This window comes from Coregonus clupeaformis, chromosome 24, assembly GCF_020615455.1.
Source record: "Coregonus clupeaformis isolate EN_2021a chromosome 24, ASM2061545v1, whole genome shotgun sequence".
Classification (NCBI taxonomy): domain Eukaryota; kingdom Metazoa; phylum Chordata; class Actinopteri; order Salmoniformes; family Salmonidae; genus Coregonus; species Coregonus clupeaformis.
Genome location: NC_059215.1, coordinates 5,163,792 through 5,179,418, shown reverse-complemented (window position 1 = coordinate 5,179,418; position 15,627 = coordinate 5,163,792). Strand labels below are relative to the sequence as shown.

Genomic DNA, 15,627 nt, shown 5'->3' with positions numbered 1-15,627 from the left:
TAATACAAGAGTTTAGTCCACGTAACAGGGTTGACCATAAAATGAAGGACAGACGTAAATGAATCACTAATCACATGAAATGAATAATAGTCTTAAGAAATTACTTTGTCAAAGCAACAAAATAACTAGGGCTTTACAATGATGGTGAAACTTGGAGACATTTTTGGATTAGGTGGTTAAAACATCCTATAACCTCTACGGGATCGGTGTCCCTTATACGGGATGGTTGAGCTAACGTGCGCTAATGTGATTAGCATGACTGTTGTAAGTAACAGCAAACTTTCCAGGACATAGACATGTCTTATATAGGCAGAAAGCTTAAATTCTTGTTAATCTAACTGCACTGTCCAATTTACAGTAGCTATTACAGTGAAAAAATACCATGCTATTGTTTGAGGAGAGTGCACAACAAAAAATGTATCACGGCAACTGGTTTCATACATTCACCTCTGAAGGTAAATAATGTACTTACATTCAGTAATCTTGCTCTGATCTGTCATCCTGAGGGTCCCAGAGATAAAATGTAGCATAGTTTTGTTTGATAAAATCCATTTTTATATTCAAATGTAGGAACTGGGTTCTACAGTTTGAACCACTGCTGTCTCTGGCTCCACACCCACTCCGCCCGGCTATCTAGATGTGTGAAAGTTAGTGTATAAGCTAATGATCCATCATGTATGACATTCCTGGGAGAAGTAAACTTACATTTTGTATTACCATATCATTTTTGTATGTTCTCTATAGTTGTGTACTTGAAAATGTATCAACTGACCAATGCGGCACATTTGGGCAGACTTGATACAAAATAGTCCAGTATTGCAATGCTTCACTGGATCAATCTGAAACTTTGCACACACACTGCTGCCATCTAGTGGCCAAAATCTAAATTGCGCCTAAATTGCAATATTACATTGTGGCCTTTCTCTGACATTTCAAAGATGATGGAACAAACAAATAAATTGAAAACACATGTTTTTTTGTTTGGATTATCTTTTACCAGATCTAATGTGTTATATTCTCCTACATTAATTTCACATTTCCACAAACTGCAAAGTGTTTCCTTTCAAATGCTATCAAAAATATGCATATCCTTGCTTCAGGTCCTGAGCTACAGGCAGTTAGATTTGGGTATGTCATTTTAGGCGAAAATTGAAAAAAAAAAAAAGGGTCAGATCTTTAAGAGGATAAGTGACACAGGGTTGACGGAGGGACGTGTCAAGATGCTGAATTTCGGCACTTTAGCGAGTCTTTATTCATATAAAAAAATCATGAAGCCATTATACAGTACCTCGCTACTGCCATCTGTGGCTGCATCTGAAATGACACCCTGTTCCCTACAGCACACTGCTTTGATTAGGTTCCATTTCAGCCTGTGTCTTCATAATTATTCATGATAGTGGGTGGCACTGTGTGTGCATGTGTGTGTGTCTGTGTGTGCATGTGTGTGTGTCCAGTGTGTGCATGTGTGTGTGTGTCTGTGTGTGCATGTGTGTGTGTCCAGTGTGTGCATGTGTGTGTGTGTGTCTGTGTGTGCATGTGTGTGTCCAGTGTGTGCATGTGTGTGTGTGTGTGTGTCTGTGTGTGCATGTATACATCTGTGTGTGAGAGCGTGTACGTGCTTCTGTGTGTCGTGGTTATGATTACATGGACACCTTTACTCTCTGATCAATACAGGAAGAAAGATTCCTACTACAGTGGGGGAAAAAAGTATTTAGTCAGCCACCAATTGTGCAAGTTCTCCCACTTAAAAAGATGAGAGAGGCCTGTAATTTTCATCATATGTACACGTCAACTATGACAGACAAAATGAGATTTTTTTTCTCCAGAAAATCACATTGTAGGATTTTTAATGAATTTATTTGCAAATTATGGTGGAAAATAAATATTTGGTCAATAACAAAAGTTTCTCAATACTTTGTTATATACCCTTTGTTGGCAATGACACAGGTCAAACGTTTTCTGTAAGTCTTCACAAGGTTTTCACACACTGTTGCTGGTATTTTGGCCCATACCTCCATGCAGATCTCCTCTAGAGCAGTGATGTTTTGGGGCTGTCGCTGGGCAACACAGACTTTCAACTCCCTCCAAAGATTTTCTATGGGGTTGAGATCTGGAGACTGGCTAGGCCACTCCAGGACCTTGAAATGCTTCTTACGAAGCCACTCCTTCGTTGCCCGGGCGGTGTGTTTGGGATCATTGTCATGCTGAAAGACCCAGCCACGTTTCATCTTCAATGCCCTTGCTGATGGAAGGAGGTTTTCACTCAAAATCTCACGATACATGGCCCCATTCATTCTTTCCTTTACACGGATCAGTCGTCCTGGTCCCTTTGCAGAAAAACAGCCCCAAAGCATGATGTTTCCACCCCCATGCTTCACAGTAGGTATGGTGTTCTTTGGATGCAACTCAGCATTCTTTGTCCTCCAAACACGACGAGTTGAGTTTTTACCAAAAAGTTCTATTTTGGTTTCATCTGACCATATGACATTCTCCCAATCCTCTTCTGGATCATCCAAATGCACTCTAGCAAACTTCAGACGGGCCTGGACATGTACTGGCTTAAGCAGGGGGCCACGTCTGGCACTGCAGGATTTGAGTCCCTGGCGGCGTAGTGTGTTACTGATGGTAGGCTTTGTTACTTTGGTCCCAGCTCTCTGCAGGTCATTCACTAGGTCCCCCTGTGTGGTTCTGGGATTTTTGCTCACCGTTCTTGTGATCATTTTGACCCCACGGGGTGAGATCTTGCGTGGAGATCTCGAGGGAGATTATCAGTGGTCTTGTATGTCTTCCATTTCCTAATAATTGCTCCCACAATTGATTTCTTCAAACCAAGCTGCTTACCTATTGCAGATTCAGTCTTCCCAGCCTGGTGCAGGTCTACAATTGTGTTTCTGGTGTCCTTTGACAGCTCTTTGGTCTTGGCCATAGTGGAGTTTGGAGTGTGACTGTTTGAGGTTGTGGACAGGTGTCTTTTATACTGATAACAAGTTCAAACAGGTTCCATTAATACAGGTAACGAGTGGAGGACAGAGGAGCCTCTTAAATAATAAGTTACAGGTCTGTGAGAGCCAGAAATCTTGCTTGTTTGTAGGTGACCAAATACTTATTTTCCACCATAACTTGCAAATAAATTCATTAAAAATCCTACAATGTGATTTTCTGGAATTTCTTTTTCTCAATTTGTCTGTCATAGTTGACGTGTACCTATGATGAAAATTACAGGCCTCTCTCATCTTTTTAAGTGGGAGAACTTGCACAATTGGTGGCTGACTAAATACTTTTTTTCCCCACTGTATATGAAATTGCTCATATCGATCAGAGCAGAGCCAAAGCTTCACAACTGACCATTTATTATAAGAGTCATCGGGTCACTCCAATGGCCTTGGGTGACCTGTATCCTCTCAACCATATCTCACTGTATAATCTCATCCACAAGCCACCTCTCTCACTGTCAAACTGTCTGCTTTCACAGCGCCTCAGAATGGAACTTGAATAGATTCAATGGAAGTCTATTGCAGGAGCAGTGAAAACAGACGGCGGTTTTAATTGGCTGACCTCTATGTCCATCAACGTCATAACTCTTAGAACCTCCCCCCTCTACATTATGGACTTCAAAGAACAGCGAACAGCGAAAGTGATTTAAAGGAATTGTGTTTGGAAAAGCTGAAAGTACGTATCTTAGAAACTGTTTTCATATATAAACTTCATACGGCAGCAGGTGGCCTAGTGGTAAACAGCATTTGGCGAATAACCGAAAGGTTGGTGGTTCTAATCCCCGAGTCGACTAGGTGAAAAATCTGTCGATGTGCCCATTGAGCAAGGCACTTTACCCTTATTGATCCTGTAAATTGCTCTGGATAAGAACATCTGTTAAATGTAAATATGTCCAGAATCAATTAAAGATCAAATGGTTAATGTGAAAGGAACATTTATTGTGATTGGCGATGTTTGCCAATTTTTCTAAGTCCCATCTAATAAAACTGTGGCAGGCTCGCTCCTTCTCCCACCTCGATTTAGAGCCACGCCTCATTGTCGTGTGATTCGCTCAGATTTGGAATTGATTAGCATGTCAGTCAGTAAATCCACCCCCCCTTAGTTCCATACAGTCCCACACTGTTATCAGGCTCTATGCGCCAGCAATTCGAGCCTGGGGACAAGCTTACTCACTGTATAACCGTGAGCTGAATACACAACACAAGCCAGTCACTCAGGTTGTCCCCTGGCTTCAGACTGCTCCGTGGTGGGAGTCGGCTATCTTCTTCCACTGGACGATCTTTGCTGTGACGTCACATGGAACCGTAAACAGTGGGAGCCTCAGTGTGCTGAAGTCAGCAGAAACACAACCATTAGTGCAGCAATGGGAGGTTACTGCAGAGAGAGAGAGAGAGAGAGAGAGAGAGAGAGAGAGAGAGAGAGAGAGAGAGAGAGAGAGAGGGAGAGAGCCAGAGAGAGGGAGAGAGAGACAGAGACACAGAGAGAGAGAGAGAAAGACAGACACACAGAGAGAGAGAGAGAGAGAGAGAGAGAGAGAGACAGCATGCGTGGTAGTTAGGGAGATTGTCATTGGTCAGTGACTGGGAATGGGACCCTCAATAGAACAGAAGAAGAATGAGAGGTGTTATTGTTGCATATACCCAACAGTGGGAGGCTGTATAATTCTACTGTTTCTGTGACAATAAAGAAGTGTGACTGTTGATCAGGGTATAAAGTCATGCAGCATCCTGAATAACATGGTATATGAATATTCATAAGAGCTATAATATGAATATGTAATAGATATTATTACGAACTGGTGAGCTGCCTGTGTATTCCACTCACCACATCATAGACCCATCAGCAGGGTCAGTCAGCCAGCCAGTGTCAGTCAGCCTGTCAGCCAGTCAGCCAGTCAGTCAGTCAGCCTGTCAGCCAGTCAGTCAGCCAGTCAGTCAGTCAGCCAGTCAGCCAGTCAGTCAGTCAGCCAGTCAGTCAGCCAGTCAGTCAGCCAGCCAGTCAGCCAGTCAGTCAGTCAGCAAGTCAGTCAGTCAGTCAGCAAGTCAGTCAGTCAGTCAGCCAGTCAGTCCGTCAGCTAGTCAGTCAGCCAGTCAGTCAGTCAGCCTGTCGGTCAGTCAGTTAGTTGGCTAATTATTCACTATCGTTATGAGACTACCCAAGATAGGGGACGTTATGAGACTACCCAAGATAGGGGACGTTATGAGACTACCCAAGATAGGGGACGTTATGAGACTACCCAAGATAGGGGACGTTATGAGACTACCCAAGATAGAGGACGTTATGAGACTACCCAAGATAGGGGACATTATGAGACTACCCAAGATAGAGGACATTATGAGACTACCCAAGACAGGGGACATTATGAGACTACCCAAGATAGGGGACGTTATGAGACTACCCAAGATAGGGGACGTTATGAGACTACCCAAGATAGGGGACATTATGAGACTACCCAAGATAGGGGATATTATGAGACTACCCAAGATAGGGGACATTATGAGACTACCCAAGATAGGGGACATTATGAGACTACCCAAGATAGGGGATGTTATGAGACTACCCAAGATAGGGGACATTATGAGACTACCCAAGATAGAGGACGTTATGAGACTACCCAAGATAGGGGACGTTATGAGACTACCGAAGATAGGGGACGTTACGAGACTACCCAAGATACACCGTAAGTAGAGTTTAGAGCCAATTTCCAGTGGTAGTTATAATTTTACAGTACACATATTGGTGTATCCTACACTCACTCATACTCCTGATTTTACAGAACTATGGGCTACTACAGATACAACCACGTGACAACCCAGAGTGACCTGATCAGAGAGCTGTGGGTTTTACCTTTAATAAGAAAACCTCCATGGCACCTGCCTTCCCTGTCATTCAGAAAAACACTAGTCTTATTCATAACGAGATGAACACAGTAAGGTCCTGTATTTCTAGACATACGATGATCAGAACACACCGATACAGGATGCATAGCATAGCACACTATCCAATCCTCAGTGATTTAACCGATACAGGAATCATCGCATAGCACACTATCCAATCCTCACTGATTGAAGGCAGTCTTCTCTTTCTTGTTCTTTTCGCTCCATGTTCCCTCCCCTACGTGCTCGATCTGCTCTCTCTCTCTCTCTCTCTCTCTCAACTCCCCGTTCGTTTTCTCTTATCACCGTTTCCGTATTGCCTTCGCCTATGGGGGGACAGAGGGAGTAAAGAGAGTGAATGCGCTGTAATTCTGATGTTGTTCCACTGGTGCCATTAGCCTATTACAAGCCGCAGGCATGGCTACCGCGTCCGACTGTCAGCAGCCGTAGAGACCCTTCACCGCCGCAGCTACCCGCGCCGCGGAACCTCTCTTTCTTTACCAAATCTTTACCAGCTACATTCATTGTCTGTCTGTCTGCCTGTGCAGTGCAGTGTATTTTAAACCCTGGCTCCTACCTATCTAATGTCATAGAGCAAAGCCTGCAGTGACTAGTCAGGCAGCAGTTCGCGGTACACCAAGGGACTAATCAATAAGACTGGAGAATAGAGCTATATGATATAGCTGGCTACAGCTGCTACGAGGAAAAACGTCGCGTGGAACGAGGCTGGAATTATGAAGGTATGCTGTCTAAGCAAATTTGCATTTTGCGACGTTTTTGTTTTTAGGCTATTTTGCCATCTATTTGCCATATGCTAAGTTACAATTTTCACCATGTATTCAACAAGACGCTGTATTCAGAACACGCTTACTAGGTTATTGCCCTGCTGCCATAATGAAGCAAGCAAGGAGATTAGACTATTATGTGGTCCATTTATGTCATCGGCTATTGTGCTCCTCCTGTACGCTGCATTTGCTCCGCGGATCAGCGTCGCCGTTTACCAGCGCTCCACCGGTACAGATGTACCATGGGTCCTTGTGCTCTCTCTGCTGACCAACGCTCCCCTGTGCCACTAGCTCCTCAGCAGGCTATCCAATAATGAACCGGCTGGCGCCTTGAACACATCTGGCCAAGCATTACCAAGCATCTATTTACAAATATTGACACCCCTGCCAACATAACTCCATGTTGCAATAGCCTGCAGCAGCAGCAGCATATGTGGGCATAGTAATATTGTTTGTCCGTTTTGTCCAAAGGCCTGTGATCGTGGATGAACTGCAGTAGGCCTACAGCAGTATGTCAGTATAGTGCAGTATAGCATTATATTGCAGTATAGCAGCATAGTGCAGGATAGTAGTACAACAGTATAGCAGTATATCAGTACAGTATAGATCAGTATAGATCAGTATAGATCAGTGGGCTATAGGAAAAGGCTCAGCTATCACTGTTTCTTACAAATCTCTGCAAATGTGCTCTAGGCGCGCACTGTGTGTGTGTATATGTGAAAGAGCGAGAGTGTGTATGTGTGTGCTTGTGCATTTGTGTGCAGGAGAGAGAGAGAGTGTGTGTGTGTGTGTGAGTGAGTGTGTGTGTGTGTGTGAGAGAGAGAGAGAGAGAGAGAGAGAGAGAGAGAGAGAGAGAGAGAGAGAGAGAGAGAGAGAGAGAGAGAGAGAGAGAGAGAGAGAGAGAGAGAGAGAGAGAGAGAGAGAGAGAGAGAGAGAGAGAGAGAGAGAGAGAGAGAGAGATATGTAAAAGTCAGTTGGAAGGTGTGATCTCCTGGTTAATTTGTACCCAACATTGCAACACTGAAAGTGTTGGTAAGGTTACACCAGAGAAGGGAAGTGACTCTAGTGAGTAATCACTATTCATAGGTAATCTACCCTGCATTAATTACCCACAGTTTGTTGCTGCTGATGTTTGAACTTTACACTGTCAATGCATTTAACCATAATCTATTCATCTATTTTTGGGGCCTTACAATATTTTTTGGGAATATATTGTTACCTTGGAGTTCATCACCATACCAACCAATGGGGTGATACCTAAGCCATAAGCAATGGCAAATTCACTGTAGGTCGTCCATATGGTGTTACATACGGTGGTCATTGTTAGTTCTATTGCAGATTGGTATACAATGATGCATCATTTTGGAATAGAGTGTTTTCCTTGAACATGTGTCGATGACATAAGAGGGATTTACTATTGAATCTGCAAGACTGGCCTATGTATCTGGGGGTTCCAACACTGTGATGACCAATCAGACGCGAGGACACTGGAGGGTCGTCCTTCATTAGCCATGGTTACGCAGTCAGCATTTACCTGACCTGCACTCCTTCATCCATGTTTTCTTTCCCTTCTCTTCCCTTCTTCCTGTTCTCTTCTTCAGCACCTGCACTCCTCCGTACTTCCTCTCCTTTCTCTGTTCTTATTTCTCTCCTTCAGCACCATGCCTATACTGGTTCTACCTTACCTTTGACAAGCAGCTCTCTCCTGTTTTATACTGGTTCTACCTTACCTCTCTGACAAGCAGCTCTCTCCTGTTTTATACTGGTTCTACCTTACCTCTCTGACAAGCAGCTCTCTCCTGTTTTATACTGGTTCTACCTTAACTCTCTGACAAGCAGCTCTCTCCTGTTTTATACTGGTTCTACCTTACCTCTCTGACAAGCAGCTCTCTCCTGTTTTATACTGGTTCTACCTTACCTCTCTGACAAGCAGCTCTCTCCTGTTTTATACTAGTTCTACCTTACCTCTCTGACAAGCAGCTCTCTCCTGTTTTATACTGGTTCTACATTACCTCTCTGACAAGCAGCTCTCTCCTGTTTTATACTGGTTCTACCTCTCTGACAAGCAGCTCTCTCCTGTTTTATACTGGTTCTACCTTACCTCTCTGACAAGCAGCTCTCTCCTGTTTTATAGTGGTTCTACCTTACCTCTCTGACAAGCAGCTCTCTCCTGTTTTATACTGGTTCTACCTTACCTATCTGAAAAGCAGCTCTCTCCTGTTTTATACTGGTTCTACCTTACCTCTCTGACAAGCAGCTCTCTCCTGTTTTATACTGGTTCTACATTACCTATCTGAAAAGCAGCTCTCTCCTGATTTATACTGGTTCTACCTTACCTCTCTGACAAGCAGCTCTCTCCTGTTTTATACTGGTTCTACCTTACCTCTCTGACAAGCAGCTCTCTCCTGTTTTATAGTGGTTCTACCTTACCTCTCTGACAAGCAGCTCTCTCCTGTTTTATACTGGTTCTACCTTACCTATCTGAAAAGCAGCTCTCTCCTGTTTTATACTGGTTCTACCTTACCTCTCTGACAAGCAGCTCTCTCCTGTTTTATACTGGTTCTACCTTACCTATCTGAAAAGCAGCTCTCCTGATTTATACTGGTTCTACCTTACCTCTCTGACAAGCAGCTCTCTCCTGTTTTATACTGGTTCTACCTTACCTCTCTGACAAGCAGCTCTCTCCTGTTTTATACTGGTTCTACCTCTCTGACAAGCAGCTCTCTCCTGTTTTATACTGGTTCTACCTTACCTCACTGATAAGCAGCTCTCTCTTGTTTTATACTGGTTCTACCTTACCTCTCTGACAAGCAGCTTTCTCCTGTTTTATACTGGTTCTACCTTACCTCTCTGACAAGCATCTCTCTCCTGTTTTATACTGGTTCTACCTCTCTGACAAGCAGCTCTCTCCTGTTTTATACTGGTTCTACCTTACCTCTCTGACAAGCAGCTCTCTCCTGTTTTATACTGGTTCTACCATACCTCTCTGACAAGCAGCTCTCTCCTGTTGTATACTGGTTCTACCTTACCTCTCTGACAAGCAGCTCTCTCCTGTTTTATACTGGTTCTACCTTACCTCTCTGACAAGCAGCTCTCTCCTGTTTTATACTGGTTCTACCTTACCTCTATGACAAGCAGCTCTCTCCTGTTTTATACTGGTTTTACCTTACCTCTCTGACAAGCAGCTCTCTCCTGTTTTATACTGGTTCTACCTTACCTATCTGACAAGCAGCTCTCTCCTGTTGTATACGGGTTCTACCTTACCTATCTGACAAGCAGCTCTCTCCTGTTTTATACTGGTTCTACCTTACCTCTCTGACAAGCAGCTCTCTCCTGTTTTATACTGGTTCTACCTTACCTCTATGACAAACAGCTCTCTCCTGTTTTATACTGGTTTTACCTTACCTCTCTGACAAGCAGCTCTCTCCTGTTTTATACTGGTTCTACCTTACCTCTCTGACAAGCAGCTCTCTCCTGTTTTATACTGGTTCTACCTTACCTATCTGACAAGCAGCTCTCTCCTGTTTTATACTGGTTCTACCTTACCTCTCTGACAAGGAGCTCTCTCCTGTTTTATACTGGTTCTACCTTACCTCTCTGACAAGCAGCTCTCTCCTGTTTATACTGGTTCTACCTTACCTCTCTGACAAGCAGCTCTCTCCTGTTTTATACTGGTTCTACCTTACCTATCTGACAAGCAGCTCTCTCCTGTTTTATACTGGTTCTACCTTACCTCTCTGACAAGCAGCTCTCTCCTGTTTTATACTGGTTCTACCTTACCTCTCTGACAAGCAGCTCTCTCCTGTTTTATACTGGTTCTACCTTACCTCTATGACAAACAGCTCTCTCCTGTTTTATACTGGTTCTACCTTACCTCTCTGAGAAGCAGCTCTCTCCTGTTTAATACTGGTTATACCTCTCTGACCAGCAGCTCTCTCCTGTTTTATACTGGTTCTATCTTACCTCTCTGAAAAGCAGCTCTCTCCTGTTTTATACTGGTTCTACATTACCTCTCTGACAAGCAGCTCTCTCCTGTTTTATACGGGTTCTACCATACCTCTCTGACAAGCAGCTCTCTCCTGTTTTATACTGGTTCTACCTTACCTATCTGAGAAGCAGCTCTCTCCTGTTTTATACTGGTTCTACCTTACCTCTCTGACAAGCAGCTCTCTCCTGTTTTATACTGGTTCTACCTTACCTCTCTGACAAGCAGCGCTCTCCTGTTTCATACTGGTTCTACCTTACCTCTCTGACAAGGAGCTCTCTCCTGTTTTATACTGGTTCTACCTCTCTGACAAGCAGCTCTCTCCTGTTTTATACTGGTTCTACCTTACCTCTCTGACAAGCAGCTCTATCCTGTTTTATACTGGTTTTACCTTACCTCTCTGACAAGCAGCTCTCTCCTGTTTTATACTGGTTCTACCTTACCTCTCTGACAAGCAGCTCTCTCCTGTTTTATACTGGTTCTACCATACCTCTCCGACAAGCAGCTCTCTCCTTTTTATACTGGTTCTACCTTACCTCTCTGAGAAGCAGCTCTCTCCTGTTTTATACTGGTTCTACCTTACCTCTCTGACAAGCAGCTCTCTCCTGTTTTATACTGGTTCTACCTTACCTATCTGACAAGCAGCTCTCTCCTGTTTTATACTGGTTCTACCTTACCTATCTGACAAGCAGCTCTCTCCTGTTTTATACTGGTTCTGCCTTACCTCTCTGACAAGCAGCTCTCTCCTGTTTTATACTGGTTCTACCTTACCTCTCTGACAAGCAGCTCTCTCCTGTTTAATACTGGTTCTACCTCTCTCTGACCAGCAGCTCTCTCCTGTTTTATACTGGTTCTACCTTACCTCTCTGAAAGCAGCTCTCTCCTGTTTTATACTGGTTCTACCTTACCTCTCTGACAAGCAGCTCTCTCCTGTTTTATACTGGTTCTACCTTACCTCTCTGACAAGCAGCTATCTCCTGTTTTATACTGTTTCTACCTTACCTCTCTGACAAGCAGCTCTCTCCTGTTTTATACTGGTTCTACCTTACCTATCTGACAAGCAGCTCTCTCCTGTTTTATACTGGTTCTACCTTACCTCTCTGACAAGCAGCTCTCTCCTGTTTTATACTGGTTCTACCTTACCTCTCTGACAAGCAGCTCTCTCCTGTTTTATACTGGTTCTACCTTACCTCTCTGACAAGCAGCTCTCTCCTGTTTTATACTGGTTCTACCTTACCTATCTGAGAAGCAGCTCTCTCCTGTTTTATACTGGTTCTACCTTACCTCTCTGACAAGCAGCTCTCTCCTGTTTTATACTGGTTCTACCTTACCTCTCTGACAAGCAGCTCTCTCCTGTTTTATACTGGTTCTACCTTACCTCTCTGACAAGCAGCTCTCTCCTGTTTTATACTGGTTCTACCTTACCTCTCTGACAAGCAGCTCTCTCCTGTTTTATACTGGTTCTACCTTACCTATCTGAAAAGCAGCTCTCTCCTGTTTTATACTGGTTCTACCTTACCTATCTGACAAGCAGCTCTCTCCTGTTTTATAGTGGTTCTACCTTACCTATCTGACAAGCAGCTCTCTCCTGTTTTATACTGGTTCTGCCTTACCTCTCTGACAAGCAGCTCTCTCCTGTTTTATACTGGTTCTACCTTACCTCTCTGACAAGCAGCTCTCTCCTGTTTAATACTGGTTCTACCTCTCTGACCAGCAGCTCTCTCCTGTTTTATACTGGTTCTACCTTACCTCTCTGACAAGCAGCTCTCTCCTGTTTTATACTGGTTCTACCTCTCTGACAAGCAGCTCTCTCCTGTTTTATACTGGTTCTACCTTACCTCTCTGACAAGCAGCTCTCTCCTGTTTTATACTGGTTCTACCTTACCTCTCTGACAAGCAGCTCTCTCCTGTTTTATACTGGTTCTACCTTACCTATCTGAGAAGCAGCTCTCTCCTGTTTTATACTGGTTCTACCTTACCTCTCTGACAAGCAGCTCTCTCCTGTTTTATACTGGTTCTACCTTACCTCTCTGACAAGCAGCTCTCTCCTGTTTTATACTGGTTCTACCTTACCTCTCTGACAAGCAGCTCTCTCCTGTTTTATACTGGTTCTACCTTACCTCTCTGACAAGCAGCTCTCTCCTGTTTAATACTGGTTCAACCTTACCTCTCTGACAAGCAGCTCTCTCCTGTTTTATACTGGTACTACCTTATCTCTGATAAGCAGCTCTCTCCTGTTTTATATTGGTTCTACCTTACCTCTCTGACAAGCAGCTCTCTCCTGTTTTATACTGGTTCTACCTTACCTCTCTGACAAGCAGCTCTCTCCTGTTTTATACTGGTTCTACCTTACCTCTCTGACAAGCAGCTCTCTCCTGTTTTATACTGGTTCTACCTTACCTCTCTGACAAGCAGCTCTCTCCTGTTTTATACTGGTTCTGCCTTACCTATCTGACAAGCAGCTTTCTCCTGTTTTATACTGGTTCTACCTTACCTCTCTGACAAGCAGCTCTCTCCTGTTTTATACTGGTTCTACCTTACCTATCTGACAAGCAGCTCTCTCCTGTTTTATACTGGTTCCACCTTACCTCTCTGACAAGCAGCTCTCTCCTGTTTTATACTGGTTCTACCTTACCTCTCTGACAAGCAGCTCTCTCCTGTTTTATACTGGTTCTACCTTACCTCTCTGACAAGCAGCTCTCTCCTGTTTTATACTGGTTCTACCTTACCTATCTGACAAGCAGCTCTCTCCTGTTTTATACTGGTTCTACCTTACCTCTCTGACAAGCAGCTCTCTCCTGTTTTATACTGGTTCTACCTTACCTCTCTGACAAGCAGCTCTCTCCTGTTTTATACTGGTTCTACCTTACCTCTCTGACAAGCAGCTCTCTCCTGTTTTATACTGGTTCTACCTTACCTATCTGACAAGCAGCTCTCTCCTGTTTTATATTGGTTCTACCTTACCTATCTGACAAGCAGCTCTCTCCTGTTTTATACTGGTTCTGCCTTACCTCTCTGACAAGCAGCTCTCTCCTGTTTTATACTGGTTCTACCTTACCTCTCTGACAAGCAGCTCTCTCCTGTTTAATACTGGTTCTACCTCTCTGACCAGCAGCTCTCTCCTGTTTTATACTGGTTCTATCTTACCTCTCTGAAAAGCAGCTCTCTCCTGTTTTATACTGGTTCTACCTTACCTCTCTGACAAGCAGCTCTCTCCTGTTTTATACGGGTTCTACCATACCTCTCTGACAAGCAGCTCTCTCCTGTTTTATACTGGTTCTACCTTACCTATCTGAGAAGCAGCTCTCTCCTGTTTTATACTGGTTCTACCTTACCTCTCTGACAAGCAGCTCTCTCCTGTTTTATACTGGTTCTACCTTACCTCTCTGACAAGCAGCGCTCTCCTGTTTTATACTGGTTTACCTTACCTCTCTGACAAGGAGCTCTCTCCTGTTTTATACTGGTTCTACCTCTCTGACAAGCAGCTCTCTCCTGTTTTATACTGGTTCTACCTTACCTCTCTGACAAGCAGCTCTATCCTGTTTTATACTGGTTTTACCTTACCTCTCTGACAAGCAGCTCTCTCCTGTTTTATACTGGTTCTACCTTACCTCTCTGACAAGCAGCTCTCTCCTGTTTTATACTGGTTTTACCTTACCTCTCTGACAAGCAGCTCTCTCCTGTTTTATACTGGTTCTACCTTACCTCTCTGACAAGGAGCTCTCTCCTGTTTTATACTGGTTCTACCTCTCTGACAAGCAGCTCTCTCCTGTTTTATACTGGTTCTACCTTACCTCTCTGACAAGCAGCTCTCTCCTGTTTTATACTGGTTCTACCTCTCTGACAAGCAGCTCTCTCCTGTTTTATACTGGTTGTAACTTACCTCTCCGACAACCAGCTCTCTCCTGTGTTTCCCTACTATCCTATTGAACGCGGAATGAGGGACAGCTCGGTTTCTTGAAAAGTCTCTGAAAAAGTGTTCTATTGAAAATGTTTGGTTACTAGCTACCTTTTGAGTTTGAATCCCGCGACGCGGTTCGCATAAGTTGCTGGGACTGCTACTATCTGTCCAGTGATCCTGCCATCCAAAAGTCTGAGGAGCTGCTCGGCGTAGCAGCTGGCCTAGCTGGTAGCTGGCTATCAAGCTAGCGGGGTTTCCTTGGGGGCTTGAACGTAGCCCGCAACTCAGTTAGCCCTTGTGGCTGGGACAACGGATTGTCCCGGGCTTGTGGCTCTCTAGATCCCTGCTGTTTTGTTGCTGTGTCCATCTGCCTATCTCTCTATCACAGGTTAAATATATTTTAAACGAACAAAAATAGTTCTACAAGCAGTTGTTACAACAACAAGAAAATTACTTCAAGTGATGTGTCCAAATACTGATGGAGTCAACTAATGCAAGAATGGACGACCTGTCCAGAGAGTTGCAGGGCCTGAAGAACAGTTTTCAGTTCTCCCATGGTCAGCTCGATGAGTTTAAACAAGAGAACAGCAAGATGACAGCAATCTGTAAGTTATTGAGAGAGGACATCATTTCTGTATGTGACTCCATGATAACAATGACAGAGAAATCAGATCATCTCGAGGGACAATCAAGGCAGAACAACATTGTTCTGGACGGAATTGCAGAATCTCCACATGAGACCTGGACAGAGTCTGAGGACGAAGTGAGGGAAATTATCACAGAGAAACTGAAGATGGACCACAGCCAGATTGAAGTGGAACGTGCCAACAGGACTGGAAAACCCACCACCGGCCCAGGTGACAGGCCCAGGCCGATAGTGGTCAAGTTCCTGAGGTTCAAGGGCAAGGTAGCTGTTCTGGAAAGAGCCAAGAACTTGTGAGGAACTTGCATCTTCCATAACAAGAACTACCCTGAAGCTGTGCGCCAGAAGAGGAAAGAACTTATCCCAGCCATGAAAGCTGCCAGAGCGCGTGGGGACATTGCTTACATCTGCTATGACAGGCTCATTGTCCACCCTCCCTACCA

General features: G+C 44.1%; 1 protein-coding gene across 1 annotated transcript in view; it reads left to right on the top strand.

Annotated features, from left to right (window-relative positions):
• The first annotated feature begins 6,113 nt into the window (after positions 1-6,113).
• Positions 6,114-15,627, top strand: part of LOC121538120 (membrane-associated guanylate kinase, WW and PDZ domain-containing protein 3) — a 129,337-nt gene continuing 119,823 nt past the window's right edge. The window contains exon 1 of the mRNA XM_045206792.1: positions 6,114-6,610. The gene's annotated coding sequence lies outside the window, so the exon portion shown is untranslated. The remainder of the gene's footprint in view (positions 6,611-15,627) is intronic.